Raw genomic sequence first — 16,485 nt, 5'->3', positions numbered from 1 at the left:
AACTTTTTCTTTTCTTAATTTTTTTTTTGAAAAAACGAAAAACCAAAAAAATATAGGATTTACAATTTTGATTTTAAAATATAATTAATAAAAATATAAAATGATTAAAAATATGATGATTATTTTTAATGTAATTTATAAAAATAAAATATGATTTAAAATATAATGTGTAAAAATAATATTCAAAAATTGTTAATGAAAATATTATCTAAAAAGATATGATTTAAAAATATGAAGTTTAAGATTATATAGTTTAAATAAGTTTTTAAAAAAATATAATGTATGAAATTATAACTTAAAATAATGTATATAAAAATATTAAAATAAGATTAGAAAATATAATCTAATATATAAACATATAATGTTAAAATTTTTAATAAGATTTAAGAAAATTAAAATGTATAAAATATGCTGTAAATATATGAGTTTAAAAATATGATTCATAATATGATTTATAAAATATAATTAATAAAAATATGACTGAAAAAAATATAACTTAAAACAAATCTGTTGTCACTATATTTACATTTTACATCTAATAAATCTGTTATCAAACACCAGATTTTTGGAAGCAAACAAAAAAAACTGTCATAACATTAAAAAATCTGCCATCACATATGGTATTCGCATAGGTCATTTTAGCAATTTTTTAAAAACGTTATAAATCTGTTATCAAACGACAGATTTTTGGTTAAATTAAAAAATCTGTTGTAACGTTTAAAAAATCTGTTATCACTAGAGGTCAACCTAGTAATTATTTCTCCGTAAAAAAATCTGTCATGTTACGATAGATCTTTTATCAAGAAAATAAATCTGAAATAATTGTGGAAAAGAAATCTGCTAAACATTATATCAAATCTGTCATATATTGTGAAAGTCTGTGGTGTCTTTATAAATAAATCTGTCGTAAAAAATAAATCTGTCATCAATTATAAATCTGTCATAACTGTAGTTAAAAAATCTGTCGTCCAAAATAAGTCTGTCATACAAAATCTGTCATACAAAAATAAATCAGTTGTGCAAAAACAAATCTGTCATACACAAATAAATCTGTCACAACTAGTCCGGCAGACTTTTGAAAATATTTTGATTTTCTTAAAAAAAATTCTGAAAGGGTAAATTTGACTTTATTTTTTTTCCTAACAAAGCAAAAAGGGTATTTTTGACCAAAAAATAACTCATCTAACCCTCATATTTTATGAGTTATCTTAGTAATTAGCTTTTTAATTTGGGTCAATCTAGTTTTTCTCCCATTATAAAAAACGGTAAGTGCCGTACCGTTACGAGGTTACCAATCAGAAGCATAACAATAATAAACTGATATCATATTTTACTCTCAAAATATTAAATATATACATGAATGTGTTCAGAAGAGGTTTTCCATTGTGATTTCACTAATGATTTATCACTGATTCAGTATATATGATGTTTTCACAGATTAGCTAGGATTAGTCAAAATTTTGGTGTGGGATTTTTTCGTTATAAAAATCATATACACGAATATATTTTGTGCATGTGTTAGTGTGTTACTTTAATTTATGTACATGTATTGTTGGTTTTGTGTATATATAACCCAAATTATTATTGATAAGGGCCCAATTATCGTGTTATGCCTTGTGTTTTGCTCACCCGATTTATATAAAAAGTCAAGAATCTTCACAATGTTAAGATGGATAGATCACTATTTTGAATCATCTTAGGCTAATATTCTCGGGCGGGTACGGTGAGGGGAAAATGTTGATATATATGTGCAGGTGCTGATTCCTTATAGCGTTGGCAATAAGTTTATGGGCCTCGTTATAAGAAAAAGAAGGACCCATATATGTTGCTCGAAGAGAATCGACATTGTTGTGTCACAAGCCAATCCCATGCTTCCTTTGCTTGCTTCGTCGTTTATGATTAATGACCAATGAAAAGCTAAGCATATCATATCTAATAATTAAATAACTTTATTTCCGAAGTTTTACAGCTAGTACGGTCTCTTTCCAGCTAAACTTGTTCATTTGACAAAAAATGAAGACGCATTAGAAAGAATAAGGAAGACATAATGCTCGTATATGCGTTTCAAAATTCATTGCTAGCTAGCTCAGACAAATAAAACCAAAAAATAGTAAACATAATGCGCGAGCAAGTAGCAACATGACTAACGTTTGAGTTATGATCTGCGGAAATTTTTTAGTTTTGTTTTGTAAACTCTACCTCCCTTGCTTGGATTAATAACAAAAATAAGTCTCTTTTCCATTAATTTTAATTCTAGGGTTGGCGAAAAAAAGGGGGTTCTTTTAGATGTTGTTGGACTTGGAGTCGACTTGACGGTGCATTTCGACAGCTTAATTCATCATTCTCAAAGTAGCAATCAATATTGTTATCAAATAATTGATATATCATTCTTTCGATTGTGACAATTGTATTTTACAAAAGTATAACTATAGTATGCATATATTGTATGTACAAATAACTTTTGTTTGACCAGTATAAATGTATAATGCTTCAACTTTTTAAAGAAATTATCAGTCAAATGACTCTCTTTTTATATATAACAAGATAAAAACCTTAGAAATATTTTTTTACATGAACTAATGGTTTATAAGTTAGAAAAAACGTTGCCTTTGTACTATTTAATCATAATTCACAATTGCACACCATTCTTTCAAAATTAATACATCAGTGAATTATATATAATTTCATTATTTTTTTAGTTAGTTCAATATAATGATTTATATTTAGCATGCTTTCATTATTAAAACTCATGCTAAATATAGTGCAACCAAAATTTAGATGCACTATTTTTTTAGTTAGTTCAAATTATATAACAAAATTAAATGTAATTATACCAAATGCTTGGAAGAAAATAGGGAAACTATGTTCCAGTAGATGTTAAAACTTGTATGCATATATATATGTCTTTTTATTTAAATGTGATTTACGTTTAAAGAGTTATTTCATGTGTTTAACAAAGATATATTATAAACTTAAAAAAATATTTCTATTATTTAGGTACGAATATTAATAGATATCTTATTTATTTATGATTTTTTATATAATTCTATTTCAATATAGTTGAATAACTAATATACTGAAATGCATATGGACATATAGTTACATAAAACTTGCTAACATTATAACAATAAATTTTAACTATAATAAACAGTTGAAATATATATCTAGTCTCTATAATATGATCAACAATATAATGGGTTTGAAACTAAAATAACAAGTATACAGTATTCTCACGCATTACATGTTCAATGTGATATACTAATGCTTGTAAACAAATCATTTAAAACAGAAATATAAAAATAGGAAGGTCGCATAACTAAGGAACTTTATTCAGAGAATATAATTTCTAAATAAAAAGCTCAATTGATTAATCAAAAGAAAATTCTCTTACAGATAAGCACCCCACCACACCAGTATAATAACTTAATAAGTCTGCTTCCAATACGAGATTCCCATAAAATAATTAACAATTTAGTTAAATTATCATAAACATTGGAATATTATATATGAAGATTTTAACTTAACGAGAAGTGAAAACACAATCATTACCCGTACAAATTCAAAACTTAACTTCATCCACACTAGTTGGAAACACACATTAATGGTATATATTATTACGAAAATATATAGTGAAAGATATCTAAATCATATAATAGTAACTTTTCATACTGCATCCAATAACTAAAATATACACAACACATCGGAGAAACATAAGTATAACAAAACCTAAAACATGCATGTCAGGACACAAACAAAATCGGAGAAATATAAATTAAAACTCAATGACAAACGAATAGGTTTCATTGTTTTGTTCGTCGAGATCAAAACCAAAACAGAACTGGTCATATAGATATGTTAGGGCTTCAAGAATTTGAAAACCAATGTTGAGTTGACACCCAAACATAGACACACACACACACACATAATATGTATATATATGTTTATTACCATGCCACACACATACAACACTTATACTTATATCTATGTATATATAAGTCAAGTATATATATAGCAGCAGAAATGAAGAACATCCATTAAGCAATATTATTTGTTCTAATAGTTGATCGCATTGCTCTAATTGATAAAAATATTAGAAAACATATATTTAAGTCATAAATTCTATCACCAAATCCCCCCAAAAAATATGTTTTGCACTTAATCATTGCACTGACCAAAACACCAAAGACCTGGATTAAACCCATTTATATGTTTATACATATCAACATAGCAACAATATTATAGAAATTTTTGATTCATGAGGGGTAAAACCTCTAATCAAACTCTAATTGGCTAGCTCTTAAAAGTCGATATCAAATTTGTGATACACGAAGTGACTAGATAGGAAGAAAGACTTGAGGATTATTTTTTTATCGCAGACGAACACAAATAGAGTTTCACAGAAAATAAAAAGGCTTAAAACATAAAATTCTACAAAACGCAGAAAAAGAAAAGAAAAGAAAAATAAAAAACCTAAGCTTAACAGGATGAACAAGAACAATGTCCGAAATCACGATGATAATTTGAAATTCATTAGTCCATTAAAAGCTTTCTAACCTTTTCTTCACTCTCGCAAATTCTTCGCCGGGAAAGCTCCTCCGCCGGTATATATTTTTAAAGATTATCAATATATACACATCAGAAAGGACCTCTTCCACCGGAATTCCCTGGCCAACCTTCCACCGGAAGTTGAACATTTGGTTGCATATTCATCGGTAAATTAAAGAACGGAAGTCCTCCTCCTCCTCCGGCAGCAACTTCCGGAAACAAATTACCTCCGCCGTTAGATCCTCCTCCAAGTTGTTGTTGTTGTTGCTGCTGCTGCTCCTCTTCTTCTAAAGGAAGTCTCTCATAAGCAACATTAGTAAACGAAGCTGCGATTACAATCACCGGTCCAGCTGCCGTAAGCTCACCCACAACGCTTCCTCCAACCACCTGACCTTGTCCTCCGGCCAAGAATATTGTCAAACTCGTTGCTCCGGGAGGAGCTGGAGGAGGGAGAAACGACCCGGAGAGGGAAAGAATCTCGAACGTTCCTTGTAGCGTCACAACCGCTCCAGCCGCAGATGGCTGACGTATGCTGACGTTCGTTACGGTTCCGCTACCACTCAGAACGCAGATCCCTCGCTGCCTCCGACGAGCGTAAGTGGCAACGCAGTCGAAAACGTCGCAGCCGTTTGTTACTTCAAGAATGTGAGCTCTAAGAGTGTTTGCGCTCTCGCGCGTGATTATCACCGGAGGCTTCGGTTTGTTCTTCGATCCCGGTGGTCTGCCACGTGGACGACGGCCAACGACGTCTCCTCCTCCCCCGTGACCACCTCCTCCAGAGCTTCCTGATCCTCCACCGGAGGCTAAGTCAAGACCTTGATGGTTGTTGTTGTCTTCGTCGTCGACGGTGAAATGACCGAGTCCGGCTCCGGGAGTGACGTCATCTGAGGAGGAATTGTGGTGAAGGTGGAGATCGGGACGATGGAGCTGGTGATTAACGTAACGAAAAGCTGTGCCTAGATCAAGACCAGCCATGGCCACATCAAAAGCAAAGAAAAGAGATTTTGATTTGAAAAAAAAAAAAAAATTATATAAAAAACACACACACACAAATCCACAACAAGATTAAAATAAAGCTTCTCTTCTTCTCTGTAGATTTTGTATATGTTTTTTTTATTTTTATAATGTTGAGATTTAAACTAAGAAAAAAAAGAAAAGATATGAGAGAGGATTGAGAAGAAGTTATTAGGAAGACGAGAATGGGAAGAGAAAGGGAAATGATAAAAAGTAGAAGGAGAAGGTGAGACTAAAATAAAAGCATTAAAGAAGAAGAAAAAATGTTTGTGTATATATAGATATATGTATGTAATTGCAGTCACTTGTCTAACCTAAACTCTTACAAATAAGATATTGATAAAATATTTCGTTTTGGTATCGACTTCAATTCAAATTTTTTGTTCTCGTTGAGTTGTATGTCGTTTTGTGTGTTTTGGACTCGACAATAAACTCCATTCTTCTTCTTCTTCTCCAATAGCAAGGGCGTGACATATACGCGACTACCACAAGCAAAATATATTAGGTTTCACTGTTTGCATTTGTGGCTTTTTGGCTATATATTGTTTATAAACTATTACTACGTTCCATACAAGTATTTTCTTAGGAAAAGTAAGATATGAAAGTTTTTACATATAAACCTTATTTGAAGATAGCTAAGCTTAAAAACTCATAGTTTAGTATTGGTTTAGATAGATACAAAGAGTTTCAAAATTAGCTATGCATTGTTATTGATATTATCAAGTAGTTTAACGGAAGTAGTATTCACGCGCATACCATGGGAGTGAGAAGTTGGGAAGGATATGTATGTATGTGAGTGGGTGTGATCTAATTGGTATAATAAGTTAAAATATTTGGAGAAAATGAAAGTTTAAAGTTTGATTAAGATGAATGAAGCCATCATGATAATATGTGGTTGGGGTTATCTTGTGGGTTTCATTAAGATGCTTCCTCTTTTCTGTCCTTCAAAACATTCTCCACCATCATTGCCTCGCCTCTGTTTATTGATAAGTTATTTAAATTTACTTAATATTATGTATACTCAGGACTTATGGACATAAGCAGTAATATCAGTTTCCTAAATCAAGATATAAGCCTTGCAAATAAAAAATAAGATGTATATTTAGAAGAAAACAACTGAGGCTAACACACATGTAAACAGACATATTCATAAATCAATAATGGATATAAAATAAATATTTTATTAGTTAACCATGGTTAACAATAAAGTTGACTAAACCTAATCAAAGTTAAAAATTAATTAGAGAGAGAGAATACCAAGTGGGAGAGGAGAGAAGCGGCGCGTGGGGTCCACGATTGTCTGAACGAACCATTTGGATGGGTTTTTTCTCTTTGGGTCTCATGGAGAGCTGCTAATACATTTTTATTTGGCTTTGACCGTATTTGGTTGGAAATTAGTTGGATCTAATCATTTCAAACCAATAATTTCGAGCCTTTATTAATGTTGTTACATTCAATACATTATTTCAATTTACGTTTTACCATTACGATTTTTTTTATCCCTTGTTAAGGCATGAATTAAATAAAGCTCAAAAGAATGAAAAATTATGTAAAGTTCAGTTTAGTGAAGGCGTTTACATCAGAAAACACTTAAATTTCGAGCCATGTGAATCATTTGGTCTAGATTTTCTTTTTCTTTTAAAATCTTTCGATTGAATCAACCTTTTGGTACGTTGACTACGATATTTTTTGAAACCCACTATATATGTTTTAACAAAGTTTCATAATTGTCGGTTTAAAGTGTTAGATTAATTGTTGTTATAAATCATTTGTAATTAGTGTTGTCTAATACTACTAGTTTGGGATTCTCACAATGAATAATATTGCAACTTACTCGAACTTTTTTTCTTACGAGTTTTAGTATTTTGGAATCCAGCTGATTTGATTTATTTGTCAATACAACCAAAAGGTCCACGACAAATTTTTGGTATTACATATGTAAGGGATCGGCTAGGGATAGCTACAACATATACCGTGTTACAAACCGAAAGATTGACTTGAAACAATCAATTTTAAATGGTGAAGATAGCTAGCATAGCAACATGTGGACTTGCTTCATTTTGAAATAGTATATGTATCTCTTACTCTACATTACATTATCTCATTATCTGACTTCTATAAGCATAGAATAGTACGAATTTTATAGAACAGTTTCTATGACATAATGATTACAATCAAATCACAGAACTAGTGTCTTTATCATTTCTTTAGTTCGCGTCGATATTTTTAGGGTAGATTGCACATTACACGTGCAAAAGTTTTTAGATCTTTAATAGAATTTATCATTTTTCCATGTTATGACCTAGACTAATATATAATCAAAAGAGGTTACCTTTTTAGTGAAAGTTGTTAATTTAGTTTTACGTATACAGTAATATTATAAAATACTATATATCTATCTGTGTGAGTCGCTTCCATTATATAAATTATAGTATCTTAAAATTACTTGATAGGTTGATGTATTTGTAACCACTAAAATCAAAAGGCAAAACCTATTGGCAATGACGACTTTTGGAACGAAGGTAGTGATGTCTGACAAAGCCATATATATAATATACACTATTAATAAATTTATTTTATGTATATATATTCAATATTTTCTATATTATATTTTAAGGATGTTTGTGGCATATGGTTCCTTATCCAATTGTATTGTGTAGGCACATAAAACTTTTTTTTTACAAAGATATTTGAAGTAAGTGGGTCTTTTAAGTTATTAAATTCGCCACAATGCCGTCCTAAATATGTTTAACAAGGTAGGTAACCCTGTTTTACACACGTATATATTAAATATGTAGTATATGCATAAACCTAAAAGATGTATATTTTGTCGGTAGATATATTATAAAGTAATTTCTATATTTGTTTTATTGACCATATAATATTGAAGTTGTTAAATACTAACCGAAACAACACCATCGTTTCATTTCATATTATAAAGATTATTCACCATGCATGAAGTAATTAAAATAACAATACAAAGATAATTTTCTATAGTTTCATGGAATCTACAGAATCACGAATAAATAAATTCAATGGGTCCTTAAGGACAACCAAAATTCATTTCATTAATATTGATGGACTGGAAATCTCCCGGAATTTATACTCTAAAGTAATATATACGGGTCTGGTCCACATATTTTAGCGCATAGTACTATTACAGTAATACTAATAAACTTGGTGTATGTGATAAATTAAAAATATTGATGTGATATTCGCAACATCGTTACTGGTTATTGGTTTTTTCAGGTGGTGGGAAACCAAATTAAAGTTGCAAGTTTAGTACCAGTCTACCTTCTAATAGAATAACCCGTAATAAAAATTTGACAATATATTTAATAAAATCTAAATATATCAAAGTCTTTCTGTTTTCTTCTTTGCCGTTGGTAATATATATCAAAGCCAAAGTTTGTAGTTTCCAAATTTTACTATTCGATTGGAACTCGTATTTAAAAATATGTAAAAGCCAAAAGTGTCCAAGTTGAACTTGAACACTCCGTAATGGTTAGAAAACATGGGTATCCATAATTTTAAGCACAGTGCTGATGATGTAACTAAACTACGTAGCTATGGATACGCGTTTAAACGCGCGAAGGTGCGAACTTTCTCGGTTAATTTACTTTTGTAACTTAGATTAAAAGAAACACGAATCAGAAATGTCAAATCCAAGTTCTTGGATCGAAGCACGTAACCTCTAGGGTTTTCTATCTAACCAAGGAAAAACAAATTTACAAGCTAAATTATTTATCTTTATGTAGACAGAGAAAAATGAATTAATTTAGCTGAATATATATACGTGTTATGTGTAGGTTTCTACAAAAGTACATGATGAATATTGAAATACCTAATTATGTTTACGTAAACACAGACATTGAACAGTGTTGGTACGAGGTTGAAAACTAAACTACTGTTCGCAAGCAGAAATTGGTTTTATTTCCAAAAACCAATAAAATGCCTGCAGACATGCGCAGATAATAACAACTTTAGAATAACATTTTATCCCATAAAGTTAGTATATATATACTATATATGTGTATCCCAATTCAATAAAATGCCTGCAGACATGCGTATATATATATATATACTATATAAATTTATAATAATATTAACAACTCTGTAGTATCAATGTATCCCAAAAATTAGGATATTAATAATAACTATATATATATATATACTATTAAAATATGTGAGAAGAATACAAATGAATTGGTAATATCTTTCAAATAAACCTCCTTGATGATTTCCTTTCTGAACATACGGGTCCTTGCGTTACATAAATGTAGTTGTAGAATTATGAACAAGGCAAGTGCGAGGGAGAAGAGAGACACGTGGGAAATCAAAGAGTGAGAGTGAGGAACGTATAGCTGTCGGCCACGAAGCAGCTCAGCTGTCACCTCTCTCTCATGAAAGCATTGGGAATAGCTCTTTATTTCTCTCTCTAAAGTCCTTAAATTTCGGGGGAGTAATGTAAAGAACATCTATCTACTAGGCTTCTGCATTTTCACCTGCCCTAATTCACCAAAACTTTAACTTACATCAATTCACCAATTTTGTATTGTCTTCAATATATATGACAAAGACCAAATGCTTATATGTGATGTGTACTATACATGTTTATTAAATTTTACCAAAAGAGAAGTCACGAGGTCGTGTTTATAGTTTTTGCCTTTTGCTTATATATATATACCTTCACTTAATAGTTACATCTTTGGTTATTTTGTATATTTGATTAGGTCATGAAATAATCACTAGAATTCACTTTTTTTTTTCTTCACAAAAATCTACTTTAAAAAGAGTATCTATTCTAGTATGCACCTCACTCTCAGCATAATCGTACCAATTTATTTGACACTCCCGATCCGATAAGTTTGTCCTAGTAAACTATAATATAAATTTCCACGAAAGGTCCTAGTAAATCTGTTGGGTTCATTGAAAAGGACGAAATTAGTTATTACGTCTATGTACTGACAAATGATTCAAATATACACATGCGTATATCTATATGTGTATGAATATGGTGTGAGGATAAAGAAGAGCAGGTAAAGGATGCAGAGGTATGGGGTTTGCTTGAAGTTGGAGATAACCTTTTAAATCAATTTATTAAGCTCTCTCTGCTTCCCTAAAAAGCCTCCACATATTTTAGGTGTACTTCCCAAATAAATCCTCTTTTTGTGCCTTTCTCTCTACCAATATTGTTAAAGCTTTTATATGAATATTAGATGAGGATTCGTCCGATACGCAGGTTTAAAGTTTTATAAATGAAATTAAATTTATTAAAATTTATTGTATGTTATATATAAATTTTATTTTTGTTATAATACACTGATTTATATCCATTTACAAATTTTTTATGTATGTTACTATTAAAAGTATATTTTTTTATACCTAAATGTACTCTTGTATGTTACAAAAATATTCTTTATCACCATCTAGAAACTGTCTATATAAACACATTAAGCCAAGTATATTACTTTCACTTCTGCATAGTTTTTTAATTACTAAAATTGTTGGCTCAAAAATTTTTTTGAATAAAAAATATATTACATAATATACTAATTAATGATGTATATTCAAAACTCAACTTTATATAATAAGATATATAAAGGATTATTATTTTGATATATGTATATAAATATAGATATATATCAACCGTTATTTTGTTGCATTTTAGTAATGGTTTGTTTTTTTTGTTGGTTATCTCAGAATAAATCAATATTACCAAAATATATATCTCATTTTCTTCATATATAAGAAGCACAACCCCATAAGACGATAGATAAATGTTAGGAAGAAGGAAATGTTATCAGAAAAAAAAAAAAAGAAAGGAAAAGACTTGTGATTGCTGATCGGGAATTACGGTCTGGGATTGTTTTTTTATTAGAGATTGTTTTTCAATTATTCTCCTTACAAGAAAATCGATTCACATCTAAACGTACATACATATGTATGTACGTAAATTATTCAGTTATTAGTTACAACCACCAAATTAAACAAAATTGAGAGTAAGTTTTCATAAATCATTCGTTTGAGTTTTGTATGCGCTACGAAATTCAAGAAGAAATGATTAATTTATTTATATAAGTATAAAAGATGGTTTGAAATTATTATCCAAGAATAAAAAGAGCTAGCTAAGCACTAATCTTGGTTACAATTGACCAACTCGAATAATTGAGGCCACTAAGAGCATTTTGTGATTCTTCCAAGTGCATTAAGTCTTAATGCATGAGCTAATTTGTCCATTTCCCACCATACACCTAATTAACGAAATATATAAGTTAATACAATCTTTGAGTAATAATATAATTGGACCAAGACCAATTGGATGATGACTTTCGGACGCGAAATTGGTGATTAGCTTGCCTCAATGCGTATTTAAGTCCGAAGTCCCCACAATTACAACTTTTATGCCTTGAAAACCAAACTCTCCACTTTAAATTAATCAAAAACATGTAATAAATGTCGTTAGCTTGTTATTTTGTTATTATATATGAAAATCTATAATTGTCGGCCTCTTATACGGAGCTTTGGGTGCTAGACGACAAAAACCTAAATGCTCCTTTTAACTTTCTTTTTTCGCTTTCAGTAATCAATTCAAAATTTTAGTTTTAGTACTTCGATTATAAGGAAATTACAAGGTGATGCAAAATGATATTATTGCAAAAAATTGATTAAAACTAATAATATTTCCGGCGGGAAAAACATATTTTGCAATAATTTTCAATAAATATGTGATACTTATAATACTACTTACAATAATGATATAAATAAAGTTTATTAAACTAATTGACAAACTTTGCGATTTAAGAAATATAGAAACAAACAGATGTGAAACATTCAAACAGTATTGTAAGTGGTAAAAAATTGTACCACTGTAATTATATATGTTTGTACCCACGCTAAATCTTGGGATAAATTTTTTTTTTTGGTAAAAATCTCGATATAATTTGTTAATAATTACTAAGAAAAATGTATGCTGTATTTTTTGTGTTTGTTATAATATATTTTGATTGATATTTAGATTATATAATTGTAGCTGTATTATATTTTTTGTGTTTGGTGCCGGTTAAAATTTGAGTAACTCCTCTCGTTAAATCGTTTAATATAATTTTAGCAAATTAATTGTATCTAAAATATTTAAATTATATATACTAATTTTTTAAAAATTATTTTAAGTATATTTTTTGGATACTAATTTAAAGTATTATTTTTATGGAAAACATTTCAAACTTTGTGATTATCGATTTTGGGCTGATTATATTATAAATAAAACTTCAAGTTTTTATATTTACTCAAATGGCAAGGATTTAGTTATGTAAATCTTACAAATAAATATTATTTTGTCAAATGTACTTCCGAATTAATAAGAGAATTTGGTGACATAAAAAAAAATACTAGTAGAAAAATGTAATACAAAAATTTATTTGGTGTACCGAGTATGTCGTACAAAACATAAAAATTGGTTATAAATTTGTGTACTGAAGCAATAAGTAGTCAGTATATATATTTTTATTTATTTATTTTTAAATAGTGCATTAAAATGCAATTGATATATATATATATATATATATATTAAAGTACTGGAAAACAAAATAAAAAAAAATTCTTTTACATACAAAACATATTATATTACTAAAAAATTATTCAACCAAGTCTATATCATAGGATTAGGAAAATAAATCTGAATTTTTGCTTTAGAAATTTGAAGGAACGATACTATAACAAAACGAAAAGAATCTATAATATTATAGAGAAAAGAAAAAAAGAAAATAAGGGTGGAAATGGTTGCATTAGGGATGAATGAGTTGAAAAAAGATGAGTTGAATAAAATTGGTAGAAAATATGAGATGAAAGAGTTGAACAAATTTCCTTTATAATTTGTTTATTTCTCCAGCTTTTTTGGTTGAATGGGTTGAATAAGTTTTCCAACTTATTTATCTCAAATGGTAGAAAATTGGTTGAATGATCATTAAACCTATTAATTTAAATCATCCATTTGCACCCTAAGTTTTTGAGTTCAAAACTTTTTTTTTTTGTAATAGTTCACATATATCCTTTATATATTAAAAGAGAAGCATTCTCACAGAAAATGTTGATGTGTCGCATTCATATAGCTCTTGACATTATTTCTTTTATTTGTCATCAGCTTTTAATAATATTTACATTTATTTACCATTGTATTTTCCTAAAAATACAATTAACACCCAAAATTAAATCTTATATTCTCTTTCTAACTTAATTATATCCTTTAATTATATTTTCATAAAAAATTTAAAATGAATTTTAAGTACTCTTTGTTCATATGATATAATAATCTAAGATTGATATTATAATAATTCTCACAGGTTAAATTTTAATTATTATACAAATTTTTTTATAAATATATACTACACAATTGAATTTTAGATTTTTCAATTACCGATAAATATAATAGATTTCATAAATAAAAATTACAGTAAAAACATTTAATAATTATTTTATACCGCACTATGTGCGGGTTGTTATCTTTTTTTTTTTTTTTTTTCAAACAAGTTTCCATTAAACTTAAATCCTCAAAGAGGAGAGTTCATACAAAGAAGCATAGAAGGTTACAAAGCTTAATAAGGTTACAAAGCATATAAAGATATTAAATCCATGAGTTTTCCAAGAAGGTGCAAGACTTTAGGAGGCTAGCAAAGCTTGAAAGATCTACTGGGACTATGGTGGAAACGTATTTGAAGACATGCTCCGCGACTTCCTCGATCAACAAGTGATCAACAATAGCTCTTGCAAGATATACAGTGGAGCTTTAACAAAGGTGGTACATAGGTGGAGTGAGGGAGGGTGCTTTCGCCAATAAGAGAATGTTCAAAACATATTGATCAAAATTTAAAGCAGTTTCTGGCTCAATTCTCATAACATGGATGAAAGCTACAACTGGGAATCGAATGTGATAAATGCCATATCGTAACAAAGCAGGTGGGTCCTCCCTCTCATGAAGCCAAAGGTCATGGAGGTTAAGGAGTCCCACACAAAGCTTGTAGCCGATATTGCATTGTGAAAATAGTACATACCCGAGCTTACACCCTAGTCGCACTTGAAGGAGATTGCAAGATAGGATTGTTTTAAGGTTGAACCTAGGGAGAGGAAAACAAAGGCGTAACAGAGCAGGTGGGTCCTCCCTCACATGAAGTTCAAAGCCATGGAGGTTAAGGGTTCCCACACAAAGCTTGTTGTCGGTTTTGTTGTGATGTACTAAGATAGACACTAGGTTAGAACCAAGAGGCAAGTGGTGATGATAAAGACTGAGGGGTTCAGTGTGCTTTTGGTATACACTTTCTAGCTGATCTTGACAAAAGGATTTACCTAACCAATCTAGGGAGGCACTTATACAACTATATGATTGTTTGCGGCCAACCAAAATAGAGGCAATGACCTAACCAAGGTGGATTCGATAAACTTCTAGAGGGACTAATAGGCTTCAAGATCAGACATGTACCCAAGACTAACCGAAATACTCTATCTACCAGGGTTTGCAGATGAGAGTTGAGCTCAAACCTGGATCGAGGGGACAGAGGAAGAATTGGTAGGGAGTTGCATTGATGACATAAGTCGGCTAACCTCAGTCTAAAAAGAGAGTCGACAGGAGAGAGAGTGGTCTGGTTTGTGAGGCAAAACTTTGTTGAATAAAGCGGCAGATCGGAGGAGAGCATAGCCAACACATAATCTAACGAAACCAAGGATGCAGGAGGGGGATACAAGGTCACCATAGTTGAAGCTTTTAACGACCAGATCTCGCGCAGTTCCGGCGTCAAGACATAGCTTACTTCTAGCATCAACCAAGTAGAACACTTAGTGATGGGGTAAGGACCCAAGGAGGAAAGAGGTGATGGGATTGACAGCAAGGGGAACCGGTAAGAGAGGCGAAGAGCATTAAACACATGGAGCCCAGAGAACTCAGATCTGTCATCAGCTAGCTGGATTCTCGAGAGAATCACCTCGTCAAGACGAGCAGCCGGTTGATCAGAGAAGGCGATTCAGAGTTGAAGCTGGAGCATGGCCGAAGTAGCATGGCAAACCGAAGAACCTCAGGTGGATTTACAATCCTTACATGTATTGATTTACATATTTAGTCATTTGGTATAAGAAAAATTATTAGTGTGGGTTTATTGATTTTATGACAAGTAATTTTATTCACAAGTAGTTAATTCATAGATGATATCATGATACTACTAATTTATCTTCAAATATATTAGCATTTTATCATTCATCAAACGAGAGATCTAAATAGCTAGGGTCTATAATATACACGAGCAAGACCATGACTGAAAATATATTTAACCATAATAGAATGACCGAATAGTGATTTCTCTATTCATTTAAATAGTGTGAAACTGTGTAATTAAATAACATAACATATACTGAATTCTGAAATTACTAATGTTAAACCCCTTAAAAGTGGGACATAATTAAAATAACATGAAGAATACTTATAACAGCATGAATTTAGATACACTAATACATATATATATATATGCATTTTATTATTGATACTTTCCTTGTGTAGTATTATTATAAAACCTACTTTTTAAACCATTTTTTTGATTGACAAATGTTGGTGTAATAAAAATTTCCACGAGACTAGGATATGGTTTTAGTTTTTACTATGCAATCATTATGTAATGGACACTTTCCTCATATTTCTTAGACATATACATAATTTTCTATGGCTTTTATGCACACATCCATATATTAATAGTAGAATATATATATTAATTTATAAATATCCACCCTTATATTTATGCCTTGAATGGTGACGAAATAAAGCGGGTGTTTTTCCAAAAAATGAAAATTCCGCAATAAATACACTGATCACATAATTATACATGATTTGGGGTTTTTGAAAAACTATAAAAGGATAACCGCTTTAATTTTTTGTTATGTCTTGTG

The 16,485-nt window shown here is 30.2% G+C and overlaps 1 pseudogene across 1 annotated transcript; it reads right to left on the bottom strand.

Annotated features, from left to right (window-relative positions):
• Positions 1 to 4,335: 4,335 nt before the first annotated feature.
• Positions 4,336 to 5,802, bottom strand: LOC104718549 (AT-hook motif nuclear-localized protein 23 pseudogene; annotated as a pseudogene). Its single transcript, XR_015568364.1, has one exon. The product of XR_015568364.1 is annotated as an AT-hook motif nuclear-localized protein 23 pseudogene (transcript).
• Positions 5,803 to 16,485: the final 10,683 nt, after the last annotated feature.

The sequence above is a fragment of the Camelina sativa genome, chromosome 10, assembly GCF_030686135.1.
Source record: "Camelina sativa cultivar CO46 ecotype springtype chromosome 10, ASM3068613v1".
In the NCBI taxonomy this organism is placed as follows: Eukaryota; Viridiplantae; Streptophyta; class Magnoliopsida; order Brassicales; family Brassicaceae; genus Camelina; species Camelina sativa.
Note: the sequence above shows the minus strand (reverse complement) of the source record. Positions and strands in the feature narration are given on the sequence as shown.